Source organism: Sciurus carolinensis, unplaced genomic scaffold (assembly GCF_902686445.1).
Source record: "Sciurus carolinensis unplaced genomic scaffold, mSciCar1.2, whole genome shotgun sequence".
Taxonomy (NCBI): Eukaryota; Metazoa; Chordata; class Mammalia; order Rodentia; family Sciuridae; genus Sciurus; species Sciurus carolinensis.
Genome location: NW_025920124.1, coordinates 1,282,018 through 1,295,472, shown reverse-complemented (window position 1 = coordinate 1,295,472; position 13,455 = coordinate 1,282,018). Strand labels below are relative to the sequence as shown.

General features: G+C 46.2%; 1 pseudogene; it reads right to left on the bottom strand.

Moving 5' to 3' along the window:
* Positions 1 to 4,789: 4,789 nt before the first annotated feature.
* Positions 4,790 to 13,083, bottom strand: LOC124973860 (protein FAM240B-like; annotated as a pseudogene).
* Between the last annotated feature and the right edge of the window lie 372 nt (positions 13,084 to 13,455).

Below are 13,455 nucleotides of genomic sequence, written 5' to 3'. Positions count from 1 at the left end.
GCAAACATATAACATTGCTTATAGTAGAGAAAAACTAGAAAGTCAGTCCAAAGAGAATTGTTTAACGAGTGATGAAGTATTCTTAAGGGTTTGTACAATCTTTTCACATGACCACATCTGCAGTAACATGATCCTTTGCAAGGAATCCTTGTAAATTCTCCTAAAGTGGAACACGCTCAACTAATCATCTGTAATAGGTCTGAACTCTTATTAAAACTTTAATTTTCATTTAAAAGGGAATTGTATGAAAATGGAATTTATTAAGACAGGAATAATAATTAAATCACTCACATCTAAATACTATGAACCAATAAAAAATGAAGATCTGTATTTGTTTATGTGCACTATCCACAACGTATTACTGAAAGGAGAAACTGGTTCCAAGAATCACCTCATGTTGGAAAGATTGTTGACCTTTCTTCTTGAGTCTGCATGAATAAAGAGGTTTTAAATCATTCCCCAAACATTAGCAGTGTTGATTGCTGAGTTGGAAGCGCTATGGAAAATTTTTATACTCTTACTCCTTTCCTGAATTTTTGCCACAGATGTGTATTTTTGTCATCAGAAAAAGTCAAGTTATTTATTATTTTCAAAGAAAACTCATTATAGTCTTAGCTAATGTAGGACTCTGTCACACAGGTCAGTCCTAAACTGTTCATAGAATCTGTATATTCAAGGACCTTATTGCACCAGCGACCACTAGGGAATTGCCCTGGGCTCCTCCTTCCTGAAGTCCCCTTCCTGTGTTTGCGTGGTCATCTGGGAGGCCTGGCTTGGAGCTTGCCTGCGCTTCAGGAGGGTTTCCATCTCAGGTGTGCTGGGGAGGTGGCCCACTCTTGTAAACACACCTCAGATTTACCTGGCCCCCTTTGGGTTCTGACATCTCGTCTGTATGCCTGGCACAGTGAGTCTTTCCTACCCAGTGTCTCTCCTGTCCCTCCCCATAGACAAGGCTCTCCAGTAGCATGGCCACCAAGGGCCATGTGTCTCCTCCTCTGGGCACATGAGCACCCAAACCAGCCTGAGGGCTTGCACGCTGGTCTGGAAGTTGAGAACCCTTTTCAGTCTTGCCGTTAAATTGCTTTATGAAAAGGAACGCTCTCTGCTCTGATTTCCTGTCACTGACACTGAGCTGTTTTTTAACTGTCCAAAAGACAAAAGGACCTTCCGCTGCAGCTCTTTGTCAAGCATCTGTCATGCCTCCGTTTAAAATTCACGAAAGCTTTTCCGAGCAGTTGAGCTCACCTTTAGGTTGCTATTGGGCCTTGTTTTTGCCATTCTTCGGTCCATGTTTCACATGAAGTTATTATTAAAGGAAAAGTGCTAATTAATTTTGAAATAAGAAGCTGGAAGTTTCAAGGTGTTTATCTTGAGTCACAGCATAAGGCAAAATGGCCCTCACGTGGTCCCCACAGCATAGTACTGAGACCACACTCTCATTTGTACTTTTGCTCAACTTGAAAGAGTGGAGGATCATGGGAAGTGGTATATTTTCCAAAGAAAGCTGTTTGGATGGTCAGAGTTTCAGCAAAGCCAATCCTGGCATCTGTAGTGTCCATTCTCCATGCTGCTGCCAGGTTGGTTAACTAAGTTACTAAGGTGAGTTCTTAGCAAGTCACTCTGCTGCTTACAAACCTCTGAGTGACCCTTGCCCATGCAAGCGAGTCTACACCCCTCACTGCAGCCCTGCAGATCCCTCCCCACTCAACCCAGCCTGCCCGCCCCTTGAGAGCACAGAAGCCATTTCTCACCTGTACATAGGTGACCCTTCTTCCAATGCCTGCCCACCAGGCCTCCCTGAGGCTGCAACCACACAACCCTCACATTCCCTGCAAGGCCTGGCCATGTAGACTCAGAGTCAGTAGCTCATCTTCACTAGATTCCATGGGAGAGCCAAGGCTGAGCACCTTGGCTGAGCACCAGGGTCTCCGGGGCATTTTGAGAAAAATACAATCTCTAACCCCCATCAGACCAACAGCATTAGAACCTTTCAGAGAGGTGCCCGGGAGTCCTATGAATTTAAAACAGTTTTGCAGGGGGTTTGGATTAATAGGCAGGTGTGGGTACTGCAGGCCATGCACTTTCCATGGGCTCAGGCTGGTGATGACCAGGAGGAGGCAGAGACAGGTGGGGAGGCTGAGAGCTCAGGCGCAGCACTGAGGGCTGTCTCTGGGCCAGGCTCTGCTCCAGGGAATTCACACCTGCTCTTGAGAAATAGGTGTCAGCATGCCCATTGCTGCAGATGAGGAATCCAAGACTCAGGGGGTTGGGCACCATGTCCCAGACACATTGGTAAGAAATGGAGCTCTTTGTTTTTTGTACCAGGGATTGAACCCAGGAGTGCTTAAACTCTGAGCCACGTCCCCAGCCCTTTTTTATTTTTTATTTAGAGAAAGGGTCTCACTGAGTTGCTTAGGGCCTCGCTAAGTGGCTAAGACTGGCTTTGAAATTGTGATCCTCCTGCCTCAGCCTCCTGAGCTGCTGGGATTACGGGTGTGTGCCCCACACCCCACAGTAGTGGAGCAGTTGCAGAACCGGCTCTGCTCTCGATGGGCTTGTGTTCTTTTTCTACTTAACCCTTGTTAAGTCGGTATTGGTTAAAATAAATGAACACTATATTTTCAAATTCTGGGTGCCTCACTCCTCTCCATTCAACCAACCCACAAGCCCCCTGTGTTCTAGGGCTCATGTCCTTGCTCTGTCATGGAGACCTAGAAATAGACCCAGACTTCCAAAACTGTGAGCTGAAATACATCTTTCCTCTGTTTAAGCTGATTTATTTTGTCACAGCGATTGCTGACTTACACACATGGTATGATTCTATTTGTACATTTCCATAAAATTCTATGCACATGTGTTTGCATATTTGAAAACTGAGAAAAATTAACAATGCAAATGTAGGCAGTTCATTCCTCTACCTGCCGATGGCTCTTTCCTGTCCTGTGGGTGAGTCCAGATTCTCTAGCCTGGCTCCAGAGGTCCCTGTTCCCCTCTCCACTCTCCTGCAGCTGAGGGCCTGCCTCTTTCTCTGTGTCGCAGAAACACATTTCCCTGTCCTTCATCTCCCTGGGGGCCCCCAGCTCCCTGCCCCTCTGCTCCCCTTTGCTGAGATACCTCCTGTTCCATTTTCCTGGGTGATTCTCACCCATATTTACTTGCGTGTATTTAGGGTGTATGGCATGGTGTTCTGAGGTGCGTATCCATAGTGAAGTGGTTATTATTATGGTCTAGGTCTGGCTTAAGCACCAGTTTCTTGGAGGGCTTTCAATGGCCCCCAGAAGTGTTTGGGTGTCCTGGTGTTTGTTCCTGTGGTTCTCTGTCCTTACTGAAGTTCTGTTTTATTGTTAGCCTCCTTGTCCATACTTTGCTCGGCTATTGTGGTGGGGGTCTAGAGCTTATCTGTTGTATGCAGATGAATAAGAGCCCAGATCAGGGGCTTGGGCATCGAGCATCGTTCCCCAGATCTCACTGTGATGGGGGCAGTGGAATCCTGCTCCGACCCTTCTTGCTCCCTGTGGCTCTCAGCCATGATGAGGTCTCTGGTTTTCCAGAGCAGCAGGTCCTGACCACACATGTCATCCGTGAGGCCTGACGTGTCCTCCCCAGCACTGTGAAGCTGTGCCCCCACCGCCCCTCTGTCTCTCTGGCCCCTGTGTTCCTTGGAGGCCCAGGCCTCCCTGCTGTATGCCCTCTGCTTCTGTCTTGCAGTAAGAGCTCCCGGGCAGAGGAGCGCTCTCCAGTGCCACTATAGATGTCCATGACCTGGGACCCACCAGGAGGCTAATGTGGGATGGCTTCAACTTTCAGAATGTGTCTGGGGCAGCTGATGCTGACACTTGCTGTTCTATGAGAAAACTGGCCAAGGCAGGTGTGTAAGGCCAGGGCAGGCAACGTCAGGGCAAATGCCCAGGGCAGGAACCCACTGTTTACTTAGTACTGCTCTGCTTTCACCCCTCCCTCCCTCCCTCCCTCCCTTTCTTCCTCCCTCCCTTCACCCCTGCCCCACAATGGAGAATGAACTTGCTGTTTAGCCACTGAGTTGCATCCCTATCCCTGGCCCTTTTTTATTTTGAGACAGTCTTGGTAAGTTGCTGATACTGGCCTTGAACTCACAATCCTCCTGCCTCAGCCTCCTGAGCTGCTGGGATCATAGCTGTACACCCCTGCTCCTGGCTTCTGACATGTTATCAATTAAACAGGTTTATGAAAAACCAAACCCAGATTCACAGGAAGAGAAAAAAATAGAGTTCACTGTCAAACCATCCTGTTCAATTTTTAACTTAATAATAGCTTTATTTCTGGAGGCAATTCCATCTCTGTATATGTAAATGGGGGAAAAGATAGCAGAGGGCCTTTTTGTTGTGTTTTGTTTTGTTTTTGACTTTTGCATTCCAGGAGCTATGGGGAAGCCCAGTTTCCATTGAGATCTTTACCTTCTGGAAGTTGAGAGGAAACATTCAGATTTCAGAAGGCAAAGAGGATGGGGAGCTAGTGTATGCTACATGGATCTTTGAAACCAGGGGGCTGCTAATTCCAAGAGCTTTTTATATTAAACAACCAAACTTGTGATCCCATTTGCAGTCACCCCATCTCTGTGCAGAGAGGACTGAGCAGGATAGTAACTCCCATTAGCACTCAGGGTGGGGGGTTTCCCATGTAAATCCCTTCACAGGTGGGTGAGCAAATGGAGCCCCTGCTCAGTAACTCAGCATGACCTGGGTGCTAGCTTTTTCTCCTAGAAAGGCCCTTGGTGTCTCGCTCTCTTTGAAGCTGGTGAGGCAGGAAGTCCTCAGTGCACAGGGTCAGCCGGCTTCTCCTTCTCATCTGGACTGTCCAGCACCCTTAGCCTCTTCTCCAGCCTCTGCTTCCATTCTTCCCAGAGCCTGGGGAGGGGACACAGCACATGAGGTCGTCAGCACACTTGTCTCCAAGCTGCCATCCCTGCAAAGCGTCTTCTTTTTCTTCTCTGAAGTATTTTTAAAAAGAAGCCCAGGGATTTTATAGGAATAAAGGAAAGGAATAGAAAAATGGGTGAAGACTGTGAAGAGGTAGTTTCCCCCACATTTAATCTTTCCCAAATTAGTATTAGACTTCATGCAATTCCTATCAAAGTCCAAGGCAGGCATTTCTGTAGCGACTGACAAGCTGGTTGCCAATTGTGTCTGGAAAGCTGCGTGCATATAGTCCCAGCTTCTGGGAAGCTGAGGCTGGAGGATCACTTGAACCCAGGAATGTGAGGTCAACCTGGGCCTCAATAATATAGCAAGACCCCATCTTAAAAAAAAAAAACAGCAAAAAAATACCCCTATAATAATTTATATTGTCTTTATACTTAATATAAGTTAATACAAATTAATCTTAATAGTTAATTTATATTGTCTCAAAATCACTACCTGATCACTAGTTGATTAATATAAACCTGGGATCATTATAGTGTGACCTTGGCAAAGGAACAGGCAGGCAGGTGTTGGCACAGAAAAGAGTCCAGAAATACACACTAATGTGGCTAATTGATTTGTGGCAAGGAGCAGAGACAACTAAGTGGAAGAAGGATAGTATTTAAAAAAAAATGGGTGCTTCAACATAGTTAAACATCTATGTTAAAAAAAAATGGACTTTGAGTCTGCTGTGGTGGGAATACTTTTCCCACACTCCCCCCAAAGCATGTATTGAAATCCTAACCAGCAAGGTGATGGTGTTAAATTTTCTCAATTATGGACTTGGAAGAAAAAGGAAAGGATCTGAAGGTGCTGGGGTTTAGGTAATAGAACCAGCTTAATACAGAAAAATCCAAATGTATAAAAAAGAACAAAGAAAAATTAGATGCGTGTTAATTTTCCACTCTTGTGAATAACTCTCAAATGAATGCAATGCTTAATACTCTTTCCATCTTCCAGTCTACTTTCCTGAGAGAGATTCCCCAGGTGAAATATTGTAACTTAGAGAAGATAAATATTTTGAAGGCTCTAGGCACCAAATTGGCTCCAGGAAAACTTATTTAAGACTCTGCTCAATTATGGGCCCAGGAAAGAATGGAAATGGAAAGAATTTGGAGTCAGCCTGTTGTTTAGTGGTGCTCGTGGTTGAAGCACGTTAGCAACCAAAGACTGGAGTTGAAGTGTGCACAGAATGAGGGACGCAGGGGAAAGTCACAGGACATCAGCTGTCATCTTCCTCCACGTTAACTTAGAACAGAGGTCAATGACATTTCAATAGGCCTTGCCTGCTTGAAGAGGGGACAGAGGGCCTGGAATTGCTGATCTCAGAGGGGGAAGATGGCCTAGAAAAATGTGTCGAGCTTCTAGAACCTTCTCTTCTGATGTCCACCTATTAGTAATTTTTATGATTATATTTCTTCACTGGGTTGTGAACTAGTCATTCCATGTTGTAATTTGTAATCAGCTTCTCCAATCAGGGAGAATGGCCAGATTTACAAAAGCTCCCTCGTATACATCTCTGAAAGGCCCTGTAACAAAGTCCTCTTCTACCTACATTGACTTTTGTCACCTGGGCTCTTCCACCCCTAACCAACAAGGTTTGCTGCAGCGGTGGCATGGAACTTGATGAACTTCTTAACAATGTGGATTTGTTCATTCACAAAAGGAGATTGGCTCTGACTTGGGGCAGTGGCCATGAGGACTGGGCAGTCGGATGTGGCCTAGGCTGACTGGGGGCTGCGCTACCTGGGCAGCTGCTAGGGCTCTATTGCAGATATGCCTGTGTCTGCCCCCCAGGCAGATGCCAAGGCCAAACTTCCTGCGGGCTGCCCCCAGCTGGTGACCCAGCACCACTGAGCACAGCCATTCCTGCAGCAGCAGAACTTCTTTCCCAGGTGACTTTGGCTCAAGGTCTCCCCATCAGTGTGGCCAAAATTTATGAGGCCTGTCCTGCTGTCCACCCAAGACTTCTTCCTCCCCTTCCTCGGGCACAGAGGTCAGGCCTGCATCAGGGTTTGAAGACTCTTGCCCCCTTCTCGGGTTTCCCCTGAGGGATGTGCTGGAGCTGGCTTATGATACACAGTCTGTGAGGGCTAATTATTAATTAGTAGATTTTTGAGTTATTAAATACAGACACTATTAAAAGTAAATTATAGAAGCTTATAGTTAAATTTTATCAAAACAAAAAGTGATAAATATACAGAATTCACCACTTCCTATTTTATCACGTCTCACAGACCTCTGTGCTCCACTGGGGTCAAGGTCTACTGCCTCTGTGTGATGAGGGCCGTGTGTGATGGGGAGCCATAGCCTAGAGTCGCCTCAGAACTTGTCTGCATGGACAGCACTGGCAGCCTGAGTAGACTATGGTGGTAACATTCACAACATGCAAATCAGCAAACACTGTTAAATACAAGATTTGGTTTACTTTGTTCACTGCCAAACAAAGAACTGTGTCTCTGGTCGAATTTAGATAATCACTTGTTTTTGTAAATAAAGTTTTATTGGAATAGGGCCCTATTTATGTGTTTACCTATTTTGTTGACAAATGGCCATAGTTGCTTTCTTGGTACAATGGCAGAGTTGAGTCATTGCTGCACAGATTGTATGACTTATTAAACCAAAATATTTACTACTTGGTCCTTTTGAAAAAGTATTTGCTGAACCCCTGGTCTACATTTAAGAGAGCCATTGAGGAAATTTTAATAATGCATTAAATTTAGAAACATGTCATATCTATAGCTAATATTTTGGAATTCAAAATAATTGATGAAAGTGCTCTTTCAGAATTAAAAAAAGTTGATTATGATCAATGACATGAACTTTGCTGAGCTGGATAGTAATCAGACACTTATTTGTTGTCTGATTTTGTCAGTCTTGGTTGAATTGCATGGTTGGCTGTAGATACAAGAGGGTGGCAAAAACTCATAAAGGCAGGCTGGGAGAATCAGCTGGCTACCTAAAATTTCCAATAAAGAACATATTGTGTTTTCCTGTTATGTGTAAGTGTGTGCTATGGGGCCTTTGTACCAGTGAGACCTGTAGCAGACTTGGGCGTGTATTTACCTGTGTGCGTTCCCCAGAGCCGGCTGTTAAGCACTGATCAGCTCACCTCCACCTCTGTCCTGCTTTTCTTCCATAGGTGCTTCCCCCAGTAAATCTATGCACACCTCATCTCGCCTTGCCTCTGCTTCTTAGAGGACCTGAATCAACACATTTGGTCTGAGGCATTTGTTCTAGGACACGGCTTAGAAATCTGGGATTCAGAACACATTCATTCACTTTTTATAGCAGCCCTGCCACTATTTATTGCCGAACAGTGAAGGATTCAGGTCCCCATCTTCCCCAGTGACCTTTAAATCCTGGTTTATGAATATTTAGACTGATTGTGGCTCCTTTTTGGTCAATACCTTTCATCACTGTGTTGCTTCTGCTTAATTTCAGGTTCTCAGTAAATTGGTGAATATAAATGGAGCTTTTACTTTGCAATGGGGGCGGTCATTGTGAGGAAGACAATGCTTAAAAGTTAGTGTATAGATTCAAACACGTGAGAGGAGTGAGAAAACAGGCATTAATGCTCACGAGGAACATTTTTACCTTCAGCCTAGAAATGCCTCATTTTTCAAATGGGGGCCAAACAATGTTTATTATTTGCTGTTCTGGATTCTTCTGAGCTGTTCAGGAGTTGTAGTTCCTGTCTAGGAACACAGATTCTCTTGAGAAGTATGGGCCTTACCTAGAAAGCAGGTGATGCTTGTGAAGCTCTTAAACCGTAATTATAGTGTCCTTATTGGGAGTCAGTAAGGATCAGTTGGGCCCATAATTATACTTTTCCATCATTTGCTGGCATTAAACATCTGTGTTATTTGGGACCCCCTAAGAAGCAGATTTAGGGGAAAGACATGGGGAAAACACAGTGGAAGGGACTAGAAGTGGGTAGGAACGGCCACTGGTCTGACATCTGTGGAAGAAGGACAGAGAGAAGAAATGATGGGTGGGAAGAGCCCTGCAGCACAGTCCGCTTCAGAGAGAGCTTGGCTGGGCTGATGAGGCATCTCTGAGTAAACCTTGTTCCTCAGAGGAGGTCTGTCATGCAGGACTTGTGTGGAAAGGCCACCTGTGCCATGCCTGGCTGCTGTCTGGGGCAGCTTGGCCACCATGATAGATGTGGAAAGGCGGCAGCTAGAGGATCAGTCATCTGCTCCCTAAAGGAGTGCTGAGAGGGGCCATGACCGTGGCCGCCATATGTAAAGACGAGTAATGGAAAGAGCAATCCCTGCCCTGGAGGAATGTATGACTGACAGATTCTCCATCTCCTATTTCAGCTCTCGTTACTCCAATCTTCTCTTCTGTGCTTTGGTTTAATATGAAATGTTAGATGAGATTCTGCTCCTCTTCCTGCATTCCAGTAGGGAACAGGTCTTTAGAGTTCTTTTCCTTGGTGTGGGGAGCTGGGGTCTGAGCTTGGTTTCTTTGTGACCTGCTGCTCACTGCCCCGGTCTCTGGTCATGGGGCAGTGCTCAGTCAGCCGACACAGGCTGAAAAGCTTCCACATGCTCATCTGAGCAACTCAATTTACCAACCGCACTTTCTATTTTTGGTTTAAATGACAAATTTACCTAATAAATGTCCTCTCTGATTATCCTCTGTAGACTAACTCTTTTTTTTTTTTTCTTTTGTTAGTGGGGATTGAACCCAGGGTCCTTTAGCTGCTGAGCCACAGCTCAGGACTTCTTTATATTTTATTGAGAGACAGAGTCTCACTGAGTTGCTTAGGACCTTGCTAAGTTGCAGAAGCTGGCTTTGAACTTGTGATTCTCCTGCCTCAGCCTCCTAGGATTATGGGCATGTGCCACCATGTACGGCTTGTAGGCTAACTCTTGTGAAAAGTTTGAAATTGTGGTTCACCTTGATGACTCATTGAGAGCAGGATATTCTGTTGCTGGTGGTCATAAGAATCCTGATGGATAGAGCTGATGGGCAGCCATCAGAGCGGAGGGAGCGAGTGAGTTCTGGACAGGTGTGAAGCCCTCTCCCCTTTGCAATCTCACCAGATTTGATGTCTGTCCAACACTGAGTTCCTCTAAATTCTGAAGAGGTACTTTAAAGACCTCACTGTTTGCATTAAACATCACTTTTTCACTGAATCGCTGTACAGTTTCTCAGTTATAGCTATAGGCTGGTCACTTAGATTTAGATGTTGACAGATTTATCATCTAAACAGATGCTTTTAAAAATAAAAGGGAATGAAAGAAAGTTAGACTGGAAGGATAGCTGTAGGGCCAGCCCACCCCAGGCAAACCAGGAGGTATGATTGGCACAGAATCCACGCCATGCTTGACTGTTGTCACTCTGTCCCAGGGGGATGTTTACAAAGAGCCCCCAACTTCTCCAGGGAACAACATAACCACTGTGTTACTGGACTGGAAGGAACAAGGGGTGGTGTTGAACCAGGGTTTGGCTTCCTTGTCCTGCCAGCACACACCAGGGGACGGTCGCTCTGTTAGGACAGTGTTTCAAACTGTTCACTCAGATCAATGGGGGTTTAAACAAATGTTCTGCCTTTCTGGTTTCAGTTTCAAAATATCTAGACTCTTCTTGGGTGATCTGGTAGCAAGTAGGTTTTCATTTGTGGCTTCCAGATGAAGAAGGCTTCAGGTTTTCTCCTTTTTTTTTTTTTATTTACAGTTGATAAAAGTGTAGCTCTGGACAGTGGGCTTGAGATTGGGTGAACAGACCACAGAAAAGTCCTCTCCCAGCTCCTCATGACCCTCCTGTCCCGAGCAAGGCAGAAGTGACATCCATGTCTCTAAACATCCATTTGGGAGAGATGACAATGAAGGGTCTCACGATGACACATGTCGAAGGAAGAGAACACGACCCCACACTTTGGAAGGGGTCCTTTCTGGGCATATGGGTGCCTGGGGAAATAATGCATTTGCTCTATGGACCACTGGCCATTGGTGGCCTTTTAAACAAATTTCTCCTAAATACCCAATGCCACATTCTCGTTAGAGCAACTGGGGAAAATATGAGCATGTGCACGTCCCTCCAGTCTGCCATTCCACCATCTAAAAATAGCCACTTATAATATCTAAGCACATTTTCTTCTAATTGTTATCTTATACAAGCCTATTACATGTGTTAATCACACACACGCACACACACAATCACTATCCCTAGAAAAATCAAATCATATCACAAAATTTGCCTTTAATCCAGCACTGCAGGGCTTCTAGAAAGGAAGTTACCATACAGGGCTCAGTGTGGGGTCCAGCTTCCAGAGAATCAGTGGTCCAGGACTAGGGGAGGGAGGTGTCCTCACTCCCTAGGTGCTCTGGAGTGTGACCCTCAGGGAAGTGCCTGATTTTACCAGGGTATGGAGAGAGGCTCCTCTCTGGGCTTAAAAAGTGTTTTTAAAACTTGATGTTGACAGCCAGGTGCAGTGGAATGCTCCTATAATCCCAGTGGCTCAGGAGGCTGAGGCAGGAGGACCTCGAGTTCAAAACCAGCCTCAGTAACTTAGGGAGTTCCTAAGCAACTCAGTGAGAGCTTGTCTCAAAAATCAAAAATAAGTAAATAAATAACAAGGGCTGGGGATGTGGCTCAGTGGTTAAGCACCCCTGGGTTCACATCCTGGTACCAAAATAAATAAATAAATAAATAAATAGTTTAAGCCATCAGAACTGTGCCTATTGTTAGCTCAGCCCACACTGGACAGACACAGGAATCAGGAGCCTGCTGTCCAGCAAGTCACCCACCGACCATACCCCTGGCTAGCGGGCGGTTCCCTACCAATAGAGCTGCTCTGGGTCACTGCACACCCGGGGCAGCTGCTGGCCTCGGATCATAACCACACACACACACACACACACACACACACACACACACATGATATGCATGTTCCCCACACCCGTGAATGCGTCCCCTGTTCAGGCAACTTCTGCCTAGAGCGAGAACGTCTGCCTGCCAATGGGATGGCCATGTTCCCCTTCTTCCCCATCTTCCACTCTTCCCATCCCACTGGGGGGTATTTTTGTGAAGCTGGTTTTGCATGCACACACTCATCTGTCAATGAACCCTGATGCTTCGTGTGACCTCATGTACTGGGGACTATAACAGTGAAGTGGAGAGGAAGAGCTATTTTTTTGGTTCATGGAGATACAGATGACAGAACTTCTTTTGCTTGCAATTTAAAAAGGCTTATCCACCTCTGTGAGCCATTGACTTTTAACAGGGACCCCTCTGCCTTCCAGGGAACCTCTGATCCTGGGATGGGATTGGAACACTCCAGGCCAGGCTTGTGCTGAGCAACTTACAAAGCACAAGACAGCCCCGCACAGCCGAGAGTCATCTGGACCTACGTTTAGTAGTGCTACAAACCCTGTGGCAAACGAGTCCAGACACACCTGAGAAATCCTGGTGTGGATGTGGCAAGACTGAGTGAATGGCTGTACTAACCTTGGCTTCTAGTTTCTGTGTGACGTGCATTTGGCATCTTAAGAAGCCTGCTGACGGGCAGGGCTGCCCCTCCCAGAACTGGCCTTCTCCAAGGTGGGAGAAGGTTCAGGCAATCTCCAGACCAACATTTGCTGAGACTCCTCACCTGGCTGGTACACACTGGGCAGGACATGCCCTGCCCTAGAGCATCCTGGAGCCGGGACCAGCTGTAGCCACGCCACAGCCCGAGGCCCACCAGAATCATTCGAAGGCGCCAACTGGGTTTGCACCTGTCCCACGGACCCCAGCAGGCTCTGGCCTAGACTCCCACTAGTTCCTGCCTTCTGCCACTTGACCCAAGCCCGGACAGGTGGAGAGCCCTCCTGGGACCTGTTTCCTTCCAAGCTGCTCTCACTTCCTCCTGCGCTGCGCAGATTGTGGCACCCTCCTCTGCCCATCCTTGGGCAGGAGATGATGAAGCTGATTCAGCCCCTGCTCTTCACATCTGGCGAGTTTCTGGGGAAGCCTATTGACCAATGGTAATGGAGAAACAGTCCACCTACTTTCTCAGGGCGCTCCTTCCCTGGCGGTCCTCCTCCAGCTCTCAGTAGCAAGTCTGTTTGCTGATTTCTTTTTCCCAGAAGCTCTTGAGCTCGTGGCAGGTTTCACAGCAGAAGACTTCCCGGCGGATGTATTGATTGTTCATCCCTGAAGCACAAGAGGCACAGTGAGGTCCAGTCCTCTCAGTAAAGCCACTTTAATTTTGTGTGAGTCTGAAGCCAACTGCCTCCCGATGCTTTTTCCTGTAAGTGTAGACACACCACACGCTCACATTTGAATCTGTTTTCTCAGCTGCAGATGAAGATGACGACAGTTACATCAGAGAATGTTGGGAACACGTTTTTGAAGTGAACAGAAATAAAAAGCATGTCTGGTAGCCCTTCCAGACTGGTTCTGTAACTGCCTGCCCCTTCCACTGCCTTCGAGCAATTTTGCAATTCTTTAAATTATAGAAAAATTATAATAATGTAAATGATTCTCTGAACATAGAAATTCAAATAAATTTTGTCCAGTGGGA